This window comes from Chionomys nivalis, chromosome 8 (assembly GCF_950005125.1).
Source record: "Chionomys nivalis chromosome 8, mChiNiv1.1, whole genome shotgun sequence".
NCBI lineage: Eukaryota > Metazoa > Chordata > Mammalia > Rodentia > Cricetidae > Chionomys > Chionomys nivalis.
The window spans coordinates 425619-441798 of NC_080093.1; positions in this window are offsets into that span (position 1 = coordinate 425619).

The window sequence follows — 16180 nt, forward strand, 5'->3', positions numbered from 1 at the left end:
CAGCCTCTCCTCGTTCCCCTCCCGGGGGTGTGGTACTCTAGACTCGAGCCACCGGACCGCGCAGTCGCCTGCTCAGAGGCACCGCCCACCGTGTGCTCTGGGCGCGGGACGGCTGGGAGTTGTAGTCCCGGGCCGGACGAGGCGGGACGCTTCTGAGTTGGGGTATGGGGCGGAGTGCAGCGGATGTGGCGCTGAACCCAGGCAGCCCAGCCTTGCCGGCAGGAGAGTCAGAAACGACTCAGCCGAAGCAGAGCGGAAAGTCCCTTTCCTGTCCCGCCAAGATCCCAGGAAGCGGAGAGCACAAGCCCCGGCGGCGGGACGCTGGTGTGGGAGACCCGAGCGAAGGCGCGCCCCTGAGGTTCCGCGCCGCCCGCCTTCTGCCGCTCACACGCGCCAGGTCGCTGACAAAGGTGCACTTTGTTTCCGGGCAGGAAGGGGTTCGGCAGCCCGGGCGACCGGCGGTGGCCCATCTCCGGCCACGTAGTCTGAGCGCCCCCTGGAGGCGGCGCGTCCAGGCGAACCGAAACGCAGGCGCCAGGGATTCCCGGGATCCCCGCGTTCGGAATAGCTCTGCGGGGCGAGCAACTCCACGATTCTCTTTATGTTCATGTTACTAAAAACACATAAGGAACCGTCTGAGGCGGCTGTGGGAGCGTTAATGAGTAACAAGCCAGGCCAGCGCTAGCCGGCATGGAAAAGCACTCAAATTCCAAGCTTGTTTATCTTGGAGCACTTAGCTCTTTACACTTTAAGAACGTCAGACTCCAGATGTGGTCCCAGCTCCTCTTCACCCAAAGGTCCCCCAGTCCTGGGAAACTGGCTCTCCGGTCACCTGGGGTCTTGCGAGGAGAGTCCTAAAGCTGGAGAGGCGGGGCTGCGAGGCCCCAGGGAACAATGAGGCCTTTGCCTCCTCTGGGCCTTGAGGGCCGGATATCCGTTCTGAAACCTCTGAAACCAGGTCTGAGGCTTGTGTCCAAAAGAAGGAAAAACTCTCTGTCCCCAGAGCTGCCAGGAAGTAGTAGGGAGGTGCTGAGAGAGATGGAGAACAGTCATTAAGTATTGGAGAATATAAAGGAACTAACGGCATTTCCAGAATGTGGTCACTAGACTAACGGTGATTCTAACAGCCCATGAGAGTCTTCATTCCTGGTGGGTATACTTGCCGCCACCACTTCCTAGTGTCTGGATTTGGGTCAGTGGGCCTCACTTGTCTGCAAGCGGAATTAATAAGTGCTTGTCAGAGGCAGAACGTTAAGCAAACAACTTGAGCACCAGCACCACAGGAATTACTGTTCTAAGCAACTCAAGCTGAGACTTTTGATACATACCCAGAGCTCTAACTTGTGATGAAAGGGTTTCTCTCAAAAAGAAGAAAAACTCTTTAAGTGAGCATCACTAGAGAGCCCAACTACAGTTGCCGTTTTTTGAGGAGCCTAGGCCTGATGAAACTCAATATTTGTTTATTTCATTGACAACTTTTCACTATTTTTTTAAATGGGTTCTCACAAAACCCAGGCTGGCCTGGAATGCCTAGTCCTGCTGTGTCTGGGTCCTCTGTAAGAGCAGTAGGTGCTGTTAACTGTAAAGTTTTTGGCCTGATAAGCCTCTCTGCTGATGCAATAATCCAAATCAGACCAAATTAGAAAAAGCCCAGGTTAATGGATGCCAGCGCTTCCAGGAGGCCCTCCAGGAAAACACGAACAGGGGGAAGGAGAACTGGAAAGACCAAGTGTTCATTCTCTGGAGGGGGGTCAGTTTAAATAGCCTGTGGGAGTGGTCTTGACCCTCCCTGGGGAGAGGTCACCATTTGGCAGGCTTTCTCGGAGGTGGAGTTTGGACTGAGGCAACTCCCAGGGGAGGAAGCTTGAAATGGAACTTTCCACCAAACATTTCAAATTGGGTGCCAGGGAGCTGGGGTGACGCTTCCAACCAAACATCCCAGACTCCTGGGATAAAGGGATACCAGGGAGCTGAGGTGACACCTCCAGCCAAACATTAAGCACTAAGCCATCTCTTCATCTTCATAATATTTTGTTGTTGCTGTTTATTTTGTTTTGTTTTTTGATAGAGTTTCTTTGTGTAACCCTGGGTGTCCTGTAACTAACTTTTTTTTTTTTTTTTTTTTTTTTTTTGGTTTTTCGAGACAGGGTTTCTCTGTGGTTTTGGAGCCTGTCCTGGAACTAGCTCTTGTAGATCAGGCTGGTCTCGAACTCACAGAGATCCGCCTGCCTCTGCCTCCCCAGTGCTGGGATTAAAGGCGTGCGCCACCACCGCCCAACTGTAACTAACTTTGTAAACCAGGCTGGCCTTGAATTTACAGAGATCCGCCTATCTCTGCTTCCCAAGTGCTGGGATTAAAGTTGTGGGTCATCACTGCCTAGCTCCATAACATTTTTTAATAACTAAATTTGAATGCCTTCACAAAGTAACCTGTTCACAAATTTCCTGTGTTTACTGGTACTAGAGATCTTTTAAAAATGCAGATTCTGATTAAAATTCGGATGTCGGTCTATGGCAGATTCTGAAATTTGTTTTTGACAGACTCTAGTGTCCTGCCAATACTGCAAGAAAATAGACCACCACCCTCTTGAATAAGGAAGCTCTGTTAACTGTAAACCCCACCACTCTGTACTTTCTTGTATCCAGCCCAAATCAGCCATGGTTCTACCTCTCTAATAGAAAAAAGCACTCCTGTTTGTAACTCTATAAAGTCCTGCCTGTCTCCAGTTTACAGATATGAAACAGATTCGGCAAGAGTGAGTCCCAGTAGACACTGAAAGTAGGTCTTAGCCTGTCCAGTTCTCTGTCCACTATAGGGTGATGCATCCTCCCTACAAAATAAACAGTTGTAGGTCAAGTTATCTGTGCCTCTGTGACACATTCCAATGTAGGACATTCCAATGTAGGAATGGAACAATGATAGCATTTACCCAGCAGGCCTATGCTAACTGTTTGACGTGATTATCAACTTAAACATAACATCCGGATGAGATAGGGAACATAGCTGAGGTTTTATTATTTGCCTAGGATTATACACTAGTAAGTAAAAGTCCTAGGATTTGAACCTGGCAGGCAGATCAGAGTTTGTGCATTGATCTCTGCCTGACACATACAGGACACTACAACTTGGTACTGAACATTTTTTTGTTTGTTTGTTTCCAGAGTGAATTTGTAAGAAGACAAAGCAGGTGGTTTACTAAATGGTTAAGACTTTAGGGAGTTTTCTATTCCCATCCATATTCCACTCAGAGGATCGTTTCATTCCTTTCAATTAGCTGCAATAACAACTCACAGTCCAACTTGAAAGATTGGTTTGTTTTGAGGAAGAGCCATCTATTAAGTTTCAATAACTAATTAGGGAATTGTTAACAGCCAGCTGAGAGTAAGAATGGAAATCCAGATGAGGTTCCTGTGATGATACAAGGGATGGGAAAGACAAAAGCTGACAAACTGCACATAGGATCAGCTGAGCTAAAAATGCACAAGAAACAGGGATTCTTATTCTTCCAGAAGCACACATACCTCCCATGGATAAAGCTGCTTATTTGTAAATAGAAATCTGCTTTTCTGGAAAACTACAAACTACTTTCATTCTGAAGTATACATTCCTTGTGCTTCAGTAATTACATAGCCTTTCTGGATCCTACTAGAGTTGGAGTCTTCATCCTTATGAAACCTTGACTTTCAGGTCAGCTGGAAACAGCTGGAAATAGAAATTCCATTTTTTTAGTCTCTTCTTTCAATGTTTACTAATTTGCCAAGCACTGCCAGGAGTTCAAGCAACTAAACTAGTGTCCCAGAAATTCAGTGAGGACCAACAAGGCGCCACAGGCTGGCCAGTCATCACCCAAAGGTCCAGGGGTCACAGGATTCTGAGTAGGCACGAGACAAGCAGGAGCAGGGGCTGAAGGGCTCTAAGCCCGAGAGATGCGATTACTCAGTGCCGGATTTTGTGGGCTAGGCAGAGACAAATCCTCACTAGTGGAAAATAGCCAGAGGTGAAGGAGGGCTTACCAATTGCAGCCGATGTTGTGTGAAGGGGTCCGATGATTCTTTAGTTGAAAACGTGATGCTGTTGAAGGTTCCAGGATCCAGGCCCATCTCAGCGGTAGGAGGTAGTGCAAGGATGGCCTGCAGAGTTTCATGCCACCAAATGTTATAATTTAAAAAACGGTGGGAAGAAGTCATGCCATACAAGAGGACTCACATGGGAGTTTTATTGGAAGAGGAAAGAGAAGAGGCAGAAAAGGAGACACAGGGGGAAAGGGGCAGAGACTGGTCCCTGGGGACAAGAGTGGTGGAAGAGAAAAAAGAGAGGGAAAGGTGGGCAGGGCCCACCTCTTAAAGGGGGCTTGGCACATACACAAGCAGGCTAGGCAAAAGGCTAGGTCATTGTCAGAACCCTGAGCAGGCCAAGGTACTACCTTCTTACTGGCAAGGTTCCCAAGTGGGTGGCCAGGTGATGCTTAAATGCTAACAACAGTGAAACCCTGCTCATAAAAAAGAAATAAAAAATAAGAACCAAGGGTCTTTCACATGTGCTGCAAGCACTCTACGATAGCCAGTCCTCACCAGTGTTATTATTTTTTATGCGGGGGTGTTGTTCGGGAGGGGGAGACACGAGACACGCGGGGTCCCATGTGGGTAAACTTTAATGGGGGAGGGTAACATACAAGGAGCGGGAGTGAAGAGACGGAAGGGAAAAGGGAGGGGAGCGAGAGAAGAGAGAGGGGCGGGCGGGTTGGAACGCCCATTTTTAAAGGGCTCTGGGCATTTTGGGAGGAAGTGTCCTGCGCGTGCGTGGTTTGCCATTGTACCACTGGGGTTTGTAGTCCACTTGGAGACTGTATTTTCTGCGCATGCGTGGCCTTGTCTCCAAAAGAACAGCAACCAGGAGATGTGAAGGTGATTAATCATAATGTCATCGTAACCAATGGCAGCTTTGAAATATAAATAAGAAACTTCTTTATGATTTTTATCAGTAAATTGTAGATGGAAGTTTCTGGCCCACCTAGTCCCACAGCCATTTAGTCCCAAATAAACTCACAGAGGCTTATATTAATTATAAACTGGTTGGTCTATTGCTCAGGCTAGCTCTTATAACTTAAAATAACCCATAATTCTCATCTGTGTTTAGCCACATGGTTTGGTACCTTTTCTCAGTAAGACATTCTCACCTTGCTTGCTCTGTGTCTGGGTGGCAACTGATTCTCTGCCTTTCCTCTTCCCCAAATTCTCCTAGTCTGGTTGCCCCGCCAGTACTTCCTTCCTGCCTACTGGCTAATCAGCATTTTATTAAGCCAATATGAGTGACAAATCTTTACAGTGTATAAGAGCATTATCCCACAGCAGTAAATATTTTGTTTATTTAATTGTTTTATATGCCTTGATGCCCATTTTACCTAAAGATTCTTGGGCAAAAAAGAGTCAAATGGAAAATTTTAAGAACCACCAATATAGATAAGTTTCTGTCCTCTCAGAGGCTTGAGGAGTACCAGTTAGTAGATCATGATAAGCAGCTATCTGAATCCCCTCCTCTCTGTGAGATCAAACTTTGAAGAAGAGTGGATTGTCGGAGCCCATGTGGGTCCAACATAGATTCCCTAACCCGGCTGAAGCGGAGTCGCGAGGAATAAAACCAACACAGCTTACAAGGTCATCTTGGAAAAGGCCAGAATGATTCTTTATTCTACCTTTAGTGGGTAAAAACACCTTAGGCTGTCTCCTAGACAACCAGGTGCCTGGGCTTAGGTCACGTCCGCATCTAACAGTCAGGTAGGCCATAAATTAACATCTCTATAAGACATCCTCTTAGTTACAAAAAAAAAAGCACCAAACCTCTAAAACTCTTGAGTCATCAGCTTTAGCCAACATCTCTCCTCAGGTAATCCACATTCTAACAAAAAAAAAACTAAAAACAACACATCCTGACTTTTGTTAAGGAGGCGACAGCTTGTCTACAGAGCTATGTGCCTAGCTCAGACCAGGCTAATGGCTACTGTGCCAAACCAAAATATGGGCCCACAATGGATCTGCACTGGCCTCCCAATCCAATGTTACAAAAATGTCTATATTTTCTAGAAAGTCAAAGCCAATCTTCTCTTCAGACTTTCTGCTCTCCAATTGGACCTCTCTCCTCAGAGCTGTCACTTGCTTCCAAGTCAATAGTTCTGTGGACACCCTACTTTAAAACTAGGAAATAAGACAAGTTGGTTTGAACTCAATTATCGGTCTGAGAGAAAAACAAGATCCTCACCCCCCAAATGGTTTATAGAAAGTTGAGCCTTTTTTGTCTCATTAAGTGCTGAACAATCAATAGACAAAGAATTCATATTACACAGTAGGAGCATAAACCTCAGTTCTGGACTTTCAGAATCAGGGCAGAAAATGCATCTCTGTAGTAGGAGCTTGCGGGCTGTGTTTCTGCCGCCCCAGCTCCTGGTTGCCTGGCTAGCTTATGCCCCGAAATAACAACACACAAACTGTATTCTTTTAAACACTGCCTGGCCCATTATATCTAGCCTCTTCTAGGCTAATTCTCACGTATTAATTTAGCCCATTTCTAATAACCAGTGTAGCACCGCCAAGGTGCACTTACCGGGAAGATTCTAGCCTACGTCCATCCTGGGTCGGAGCTTCATGGCATCTGCCCCAGAGAGGAGAGCTATCGAGTCTAAGCTCACTTCCTCTTCCTCCCAGAATTCTGTTCTGTTTACTCCACCCATCTATGTTCTAACCTATGAGGGCCAAGCAGTTTCTTTATTTTTTAACCAATAACCTTCCTCCATCATTTCCCCTTTTTCTGTTTAAACAAAAAAAAAGGAAGGCTTTAACTTTAACATAGCAAAATTACGTATAACAAAACAGTTATCAAGTAAAAATTACAATATTTACATCTATTTTATCTTTATCATAACTAAGGAAAACTATAACTAACTATTCTTCAACTCCATCAAAGACTCCAGAAAGATACAACATTACCTAAGCAAACAAGAAATAAGCAACTTTCAAACTCTATAAATGACAGAGACATCTTGCTGTCTTGACAGTCACCCAAAGTTCCTCTGTACTATTGGGGCATCCATCTTTGGCCTACAGGCCCATAGTTTCCAGCAGACATTTCCATGAAGCAGGAAATTTCAAAGGCAGTTCAGTCACTATCTGCTGTGTCCTGCAGAATGTCTCGCAGACTCTTTCATGAATCAGGAACCCAGAAAGATCATCTCACCTTTAGGCAAGTTCAGCAGTCCTCTCTCTGCGGGTTCTTTGTGTCCAGTTTATGCAACAGTCCAGGCAAGAGCAGTTTCTTGCCCAAATGGCTATCAAACTCCATAAGGATCCTCTTCGATGCCCATCTTCTTCTTGAAGTAGATTGGTGCTGCCAGGAGCAGAGTGTCTCATTGTCATGAAAAGTCCTAAGTTATTAAAACATTAAATAGCATATTCCGTAGTCTTTGAAAGATATGAAGAATGTCTATCTAAAATATATCTATGTACATCTAGAAAATCTAACATGACTACAAACTTGACTATTATAGATAACTATTCATTAACAACTTATATACATAACATTTTTACATGAGCTACACAATCACAATACCTTAATCAATATCAGAAATACATATACATAAAACAAAATTGACCTTAAATTTAAATCACTAAAGCAAAATCCATATCAATGCAAATTATTCATACCTATATCATATCCCCCTTTAAATGTAAAAGAACATTTATAAACAATATTTGGGAATATGGATGTAGTTATTTCTCTCCAAACTGCTTCCTGCTGAATGGGGGCACTGTTAATCAGATATTTCAGGGTATAACCTGTATGCTAGGTTCATCTCAGTCATCAATTGAGTAAAGTAATATTTATTTATTTATTTATTTATTTATTATGTATACAATAATCTGTCTCCATGTATGTCTGCAGGCCAGAAGAGGGCACCAGACCTCATTACAGATGGTTGTGAGCCACCATGTGGTTGCCGGGAATTGAACTCAGGACCTTTGGAAGAGCAGGCAATGCTCTTAACCACTGAGCCATCTCTCCAGCCCCCAAGTAAAGTAATTTTTTGAAGGTGTTCACAGCAACCTTTCAGGAGGGCATGGTCTATCATACCATATTGGGATGGAAGCAATCCGCAGGGTGTCATCATCTGTAAAAACAAAAGAAGAAACTCTTTTCCAAAGCATCATGTCCTTAGATCCAAATTCTGAAGTCAAGGTATTTTCAAAATATCTATGTTGGATTAGTTCAGCAGTATTTATAAACAAATATCTTTTAGCAGCTGTTGCTCCTTCCTCAGCATTCAAACAATTCAAACAGAGCATAATAGCATACAGTATCAAAATTCTCTGTGTATTTTCCATCTTTGTGCGCTTTATTTTAAACTCTATTTTGTTTATTTTTACTTTTATTTTATATTCTCTGTATATATTTGTCCTGGAATAACTCTGTAGACCAGACTGTCCTTGAACTCTCAGAGATCCTTCTGTCTCTGCCTTCCAGGCATTGGGATTAAAGGCGTGTACTGCCACACCTTGAAGTCACAGAGGTCAATTTCCCTCTGCCTCCCAAGTGTTGAGATTAAAGGTGTGTACTACCACACCCAACTACTTTCTTCCTTTTTTTTTACTTTTAAGAACTTTAACTTTTAGCTTGCATATATTTTTAAACACACTGTAAATCATTTAAAGGTTTTCTTTGTCTTTGAATCTCTTTTTACTGTATATCTCTTTTTCTGACCACACGAGCCTTTAAATTACTGAGCAATATGGGGAGGATTAAAGCCGTGGCTTTGACGGCTGGATCCAGCCCATTCCTTAGCTTTCCAGCCTCATGGCAGAGGTACCGGCTGTAGCCATGTTTATTGCCACAACTCTATGGCGTTTGAAGGTCCTTGCCAGCAAGCAAGCTACAACCCTATATCCACAGACAACACTCAAGTCTTCTCTTTGTAGTCGGCCCTCCTGCCTCAGTCAGAGTTTGCCCTGGCAGGACAGCCCAGAAAGCCAGCATTTTTAAACGGCACAGCTTTTTTCCTGCTACAGCTGAAAACCGAAAAGCATGCTTTCAGCTTTTCATCAACACCGTTTAAGTGTTTTGTGGCAGGACCTCTTAAAAGAGCTACAGGATTTTGCAGCTAAAGCTGAGTTGGAAGCCTCTCTTAGATGAGAGCACTTGCTTGCCTCTAGCAAGCAGAGCAGACCCGAGAAATTGCTGCTACCAAGAAAACATGCTTTACTCTCTTCTTTTCCAAGCTTTCTCAGGCTTTCTGTGGATTCAGTTGTCCACACGTTGGGGGCCATTCTGTTGTGGGGGCTGCGGGCCTCTTCCCACAGCCCGGCTCATGGCTGCCTGGCTAGCTTATGCACCAAAATAACAACACACAAACTGTATTCATTTAAACACTGCTTGGCCAGCTAGCTCTAGCCTCTTACGGGCTAATTCTCATATTTTGCCTAACCCATTTTTAGTAATCTGTGTAGCACCAGTCTTACCGGGAAAGATTCAGCATGTCTGACCTGGCGGCTTGCTTCATCGCATCTGCCCCAGAGAAGAGAGCTATCGAGTCTAAGCTCACTTCCTCTTCCTCCCAGCATTCTGTTCTGTTTACTCCACCCACCTATGTTCTAACCTATGAGGGCCAAGCAGTTTCTTTATTTTTTAACCAATAACCTTCCTCCATCATTTAACCAATAACCATCCTCCAGTAATTTACAATTATTAACAGTAATTACAGTTATTTTTATGTTAATGTAGATAACAATCTAAACCATCACCCTGGCTCATTTTATGAGCAGTATTTGTCAAAGGATTGCCTTTTTATGCTCAGCATCAGACAGGAGCTAGCCTCACCAAAATCAGTTCACTTGTTATTTGTAGTACCAAGAACTCTTAACAGATAGATGTAGCTTAAGAAATATGGCTACTGCTGTCCTGTTTGTTTTTACATTTATTTTGTGCATGCATGTGGAAGTCCAAAGAAAACTTGCAGGAGTCTTCTCTACATCCACCATTTGAGTTCCATCAATCAAATTAAAGTGGTCAGGCTTGGCAGCAAATGCCTTTACCTGCTGAGCCACCTTGCCAGCTGTGTCTTCTTTAAAAAAAAAAAATCTTTATTATAGACACAGTTTTCCGCCTGCATGTATGTCTGCATACCAGAAAAGGGCACCAAATCTCATTCTAAATGGTTGTGAGCCATCATGTGGTTGCTGGGAATTGAACTCAGAACCACAGAAAAAGCAGCTAGTGCTCTTAACCTCTGAACCATGTCTCCAGCCCCTATGTCTTCTTTTTTTTTTTTTAAGACAGGGTCTGGCTATATAGCCCTAGCTATCCTGGATTCACTGTACAGACCAGACTGTCCTCTAACTTGTGGTGATCCTCCTGCCACATCCTCCCTTCTAGATGCTGAGATTCCAGACAGGTACCACCATGCCTGGCCAAGAACTGCTTCTAAAAGAGAAGGGGGCAAACTAAAAGGAACCTTAGACTAAAGTGCTTTAAATCAGCTAGCTGACTCATGGGACAAGCAGACAGGAAGGACAAGCTTAACACTACAATAACATAAACATTCTCTTGCTCCAGACTCTAGGCCTAATGACCTTAGAAACTTTAGGGAAAAAAAAGCTTTTACACATATAAAGTGAGCCATGTGGATATGTAGATATTTTATTTATTCTCAGGAAAGAGAACCTATTTTTTCCCTCTTTGAAGCCTCAACTAGCTAGTTAATTCTAAATGAAATCTATTGAATAACTGGACTGAATTCTTTTACAGTAATGTAGAATAAATAGGCTATAGGCTACAAGACTGTAGCCTTGAGCATCTGTTTTAAAATCTGTCTTGAACATCTGTTCCTGCCACAGTGATATCTCAAATCCAGGGTTTAGACAGGCAGATGTGGCTAGAGATCCCATTCCTTGAAGGAGTTTCCTCCGTAGACAAAGGATGTCATCTAGCAGATACTTTGGGAATGGCAGTAATAAGCCTCAAGCTCCCCATGGTATAGTCTATACGGGTTCATAAATGTGTTAGGACAGTTCCAACTTATTAAAGAAGGAATTCTGCTCCTGGGGTGCTGCTTGGGTCATAGAAAGTGTCTGTTGCTTATAGTTCAACCTTTACAACCTTGTGTGTTCTGTATCTGACTGGGAAACCATTGAGTCTTCTCTCCAGGCTGACTCTATCCTCTCTGTGTTTGGGAGGGGAAAGATTCTGTTTATGGTTTGTCTTAGTTGATGTAGGCTGCTGTAACAAAATCCATACCTTAAACTGAGTAATTTGTGAACCATAAAAATGGTTCCCAGCCCATAGTCTTGGAGGCGAGGAAGTTTGAGATCAGGTGCCAGCAGATGTATGTGCCCGGTGAATTACCCCATATATAGTACTTAGCTGCTATATCTGTACTTGTCCTGATTTCAGTAGGTCTCTATTCTCATGACCTAGTCATCTCCAAAAAGTCCTGCCTTTTAATATTAACTCATGAAATTTTCAAAGGACATAGACAGTCAGATCATTTTTGTTGGGTTTGGGTTTGTTGTTTTAAACATTTCTTTAAAAAAAAGGTTTTTTTTTACATTTATGGGGGAGGAGCAGAAGTCAGACGACAACCTGCAGGAGTCAGTTCTCCCCTTCCACTATGTGGGTTTCAGGGATGCTACTCAGGTCCTTAGGCTTGGTAGTAAGCACCTTTATCCTTCTGAGACATCTGGCCACCACTGCTTGTTTTTGAGACGGGGTCTTTTTCTTTAATTTATTATTTTTTATGTGCATTGGTGTTTTCCCTGATGTGTGTCTCTTTGAAGGTATTGGATTCCCCTGAAACTAAAGTCGCAGACAGTTATGAGCTGCCATGTGGGTGCTAGGAATTGAACTGGAGAGCAGCCAGTGCTCTCAACTGATGAGCCATCTCTCCAGTCCTTGAGACAGGGTCTTATTGTAGAGCTCAGACTGCCTTCAAACTTGTGATCCTCCTGCCTTACTCCTGTGAGTTCTGGGCTACAGTTGCAAAACTGAAAGAGTATTTTCTTTAATTTTTCCAAATACAAATAGATTAAATAATATAACTGTAATTCTTACTTGATAACTATTTTGTTATATGTAATTTTACTATGTTAAAGTTAAAACTTTCCTTTTTGATTAGACAGAAAGAGGAAATGCTGTGGGATGTTCTTCTGTAAGCTCTGAATATGTTTTGCCCTCATTGGTTGATAAATAGCTGCTTTGGCCTATGGAAAGGCAGGATAAAGCAAGGCAGGAAAGCCAAGCAGAGATACAGGGTGGGGTCAGGGAGATGCCATCCAACCACCCAAGGGAAAACATGCCAGCAGACTGGTAATGCCACAGTCATGTAGCAATACTTAGATTAATAGAAATGGATTAATTTAAATATAAGAGCTAGCTCGTAATAAGTCTGAGCCATCCGCCACACATTTATAATTAATATCAAGCCTCAGAGTGGTTATTCTGGAACTGGTGGGAAGGAGAGAAACTTCTAATTACACAGAACCATATCCACCCATAGTATTGTTAAATATGCAGTAGAAACACTGAATTCAAATCTCATAGACACCAAGGGTAGACGCAAAAGACAGGTCAAGCTCTCAGCTTTTTCCCCTAAAGCCCAATTACTTTCTCCACAGACTTCCAGCCATATTTCTGTCTTTTATGTCAGCACAGATGTATGTATTCACAAATGCCTATGCATATGATCATTATATATAAATAGAAGCACTATTCTACCTTCATGATACATCTTCACACCACAATACATCTTGGGGAGTGTTCCATATGGAAATCCTTCAGGCTTTCAGGCTGTCTCATTCTTTTCACATATACAAGATATTTGTTATAGAGATGGCTGGACTAGAATTCATTTAACTAGTCATTTGCTGGTGAACATGGTTATTTTGTCCCATCTTTTTCTGTAATAAATACTGATCTTGTTTTGCAAGAGTGAATGACTCCAGAGGAACTGGAAAGAAGACGCAATGCTAGATGGCATAGTTCACATCCTGATCCGTGTTTTTCTTGTCTGCATTATGGTTCCATTGTGATGTATTCATCAGAGAAGATTGATCAGACATGGGTTTAAACCAATAGAAAGTCTTTATTTGTGGGTTTGCAATTACAATGGATATTTGGGATCCCGGTGTAGTCCTGTGCCTTTCTCTGAATGAGTTTTTAAGCACAGACACCAGGTCCTGAGTTGACATACTTCAGTTAACAAGAAAAGTTATCAAGAATCAGATCTATAGAAGCCAAAAAAGCAACCTCTTCTAGCTAACTGTTATGAACTAAAGTATGTCAATCCAGAAGGTGGTTTTGTGCTTAAAGTTTCACCCAGATAAAGGCTCAGGGCTACACTGGGAACCCAAACACCCAGTGTAGTTGTCAGCCCACTAATAAAGACTTTCTATTGGCTTAAACCCATATCTAAGCAGTCTTCTCTGATGAACACCCCCACAGCATCTCTGGAGGCTCCAGTGAGATCCCAGAGAACAAACCCTGAGACACCAGGGGTCTCAGAGTCCCTCGGAGGGAGGAAGAGTGCGATGGTCAGGAGACTTCTCAGGATTTGCGCAATCTGAGATATTCCAGGTCCCTAGGGCTCTCTTTGAGCAATCACTGCCTAAAACTTCAGAGGGGTCTGACACCTCCACCCCAAAGGAAACAGATTAGAAATTCGTCTGCTCTGTCACCTCTGGTAAGTCTGGTGCCTTCTGTTGGGACACACAGGAAAGGTTGGACATAGCTGATCCAGTGTCTGGGAACCATGTGAGGCTTCACTGGATCCCTCTGTCTGTTCAAGTGTTTGAATGTGGGGTGGTCACCCATACCTGTTTTGTTTTTAACTCTGTGTCTCTCTATGTTTGTGTAGCTCTCTGTGTGTCTTTCTATGTTTCTGTCAGTTTTCTTTCCCTGTATTGACCAGTGGTTTTTTCTGGTGTAGGACCCTCCCTTCCTCCCTGAATTCTTTTTTTTTTTTTTTTTTTTTTTTGTTTTGTTTTTCGAGACAGGGTTTCTCTGTGGTTTTGGAGCCTGTCCTGGAACTGCTCTTGTAGACCAGGCTGGTCTCGAACTCACAGAGATCCGCCTACCTCTGCCTCCCAAATGCTGGGATTAAAGGCGCTGAATTCTTTTGTCTCTGCCAGGTCAGCCAGAAAAACAAACAAACAAACAAACAAAAACAAAACCTTCCACCTGTCCCATCCCATTCCAAGAGCTGGAGGGCTTGCTCACATTCAGGGTTGGTCCCTGTGTGAAGGTGGGGAGAGGACAGATCTCTCATCCAGGGACCCCTGCCATTTAAGTGGAAATCACACACACACATACACCGGAAGAAATAGATCCCCTAGGTGAGCATTCCCTCTGCCTGCTCTAAGCAGCTCTGGAAAAGGGAGGAAGTTCCTTTGGGATGAGCCCAAAAGAAAAGAGAAAGTCCCACTCCTTTCTCTTTCATAATTTATGTCTCATTTTCAACCAGCGATCTGTAAATCCACCATTCTCTGAAATAAAATAAAAAAACAAAACCCACTGCCTCTGGGCTGGGTATGGGGGTTTGCTAGCCGATAATACACCTAGACAGAACAGATTTTCCCTTCTGTCCAACACTGCAATCATCATCATTATTGGAGTCGTATGATGTGTGAGTGGGAGGAGGCTCATGTTACAGTGTAGAAGTCAGAAAACAACTTTATGGAACTAATTCTCTCCTTCCATCGTTCCAGATTCCACATAGGGATTTTAAGGCTCATTAACACGGTAGTATCTTTCAATGTTTTATTTTTTTTGATTTTGAGACAAGGCCTCACTATATAACCCTGGCTGGCCTAGAACTCTCTTTGTAGACCAAACAGTTTTGAGTTTTGAACTCACAGAGTTCCACATACTGGGATTAACGACCTGTGTTATCATACCTGAGAATTTTGGGGTTTGTTTTGTTTGCTTTTTTGTTTTGTTTTGTTTTTTTGAGACAGGGTTTCTCTGTGTAGCTTTGGAGTCTGTCCTAGAATTCACTCTGTTGACCAGGCTGACTGTGAACTCACAGAGATATGCCTGCCTCTGTCTCCTGAGTTCTGGCATTAAAAGCATGCACCACCACTGCCTATAGTGATATTTTGTTTGTGTTTTAACAAATAAAGCTTGCCTGAAGATCAGAGTGCAGAGCTAAGCCACCAGAGGCTGGAGAGTAGTGGCACACACCTTTAATCCCAGGACTCCAGAGATAGAGGCAGAGGGATCTCTGTTAGTTCAAGGCCACCCTGGGCTAACACGAGATTGAATCTGTCTAAAAGAGAAATAGAGCTCACACAAAGGTGATCCCAGCACTTGGGATCCCATGCTTTTAACCCCACACTAGGGAGGTGGAGACAGGAGTGGTATGGCTGGGCAGAGAGAGGAATATAAGATGGGAGGAAACAGGACTGCAGTTCAGTCTGAGGTTTGGTGGAGACAGTTGTAATCTAGGGATACGGTCTGAGGAGGCAGTCTGAGGACAGGATTTCACCCCCAGTATCTGACTACAGGTTTTATTTAGTAAGACCAATCAGAATTTGTACTACAATTGCCCAGCCTATTTTGTTTTGTTTTTCTTATGTAAAAGTGAGTCTTACTTTGTAGCAAAGGCTGGCCTTGAACTCTTGGTCATCCTCTGGTCTACTCTTGGTCATCCTCCAGTCTCAGGCTCCCAAGTGCTGAAATTACAAGTGTGAGTCATCAAGATCAGCTTTCTTTTTTTATGTCTGGTTTATATTCCATCACAGATTTGAGCACCAGTATTCTATGATTTCCTTCATTTGGATCCTGCTAAACACACACATTGAGTACCAGTTAAGACCGAGTCAGGTGCTGTGGGGAACTGGTTGAGATGAGGTGTTTTGTTTTGTTTGTTTGCTTGTTTTTGTTTTTATCTTTCTTTGGTTTTTTTAGAGACCAAGGCAGTTACCCTGAGTAGCACCTAAGGGTGCATGGACAGCTTAATGAAACTTACTTCTGGAATAGTGGTGAGCAAAATAAATAATAACGTAAAATCTCAGCATGAGAAATTTGAAAGTGTTTTTGAATTCTCTTTCAGTCTTCTGGCCACACAAATGAGAAGGTTCTCCATGAGGCTAGAGAAGAATGCCTCTGACCACCTCTCTCTTTTTTCTAAAACTCAGACTTTCA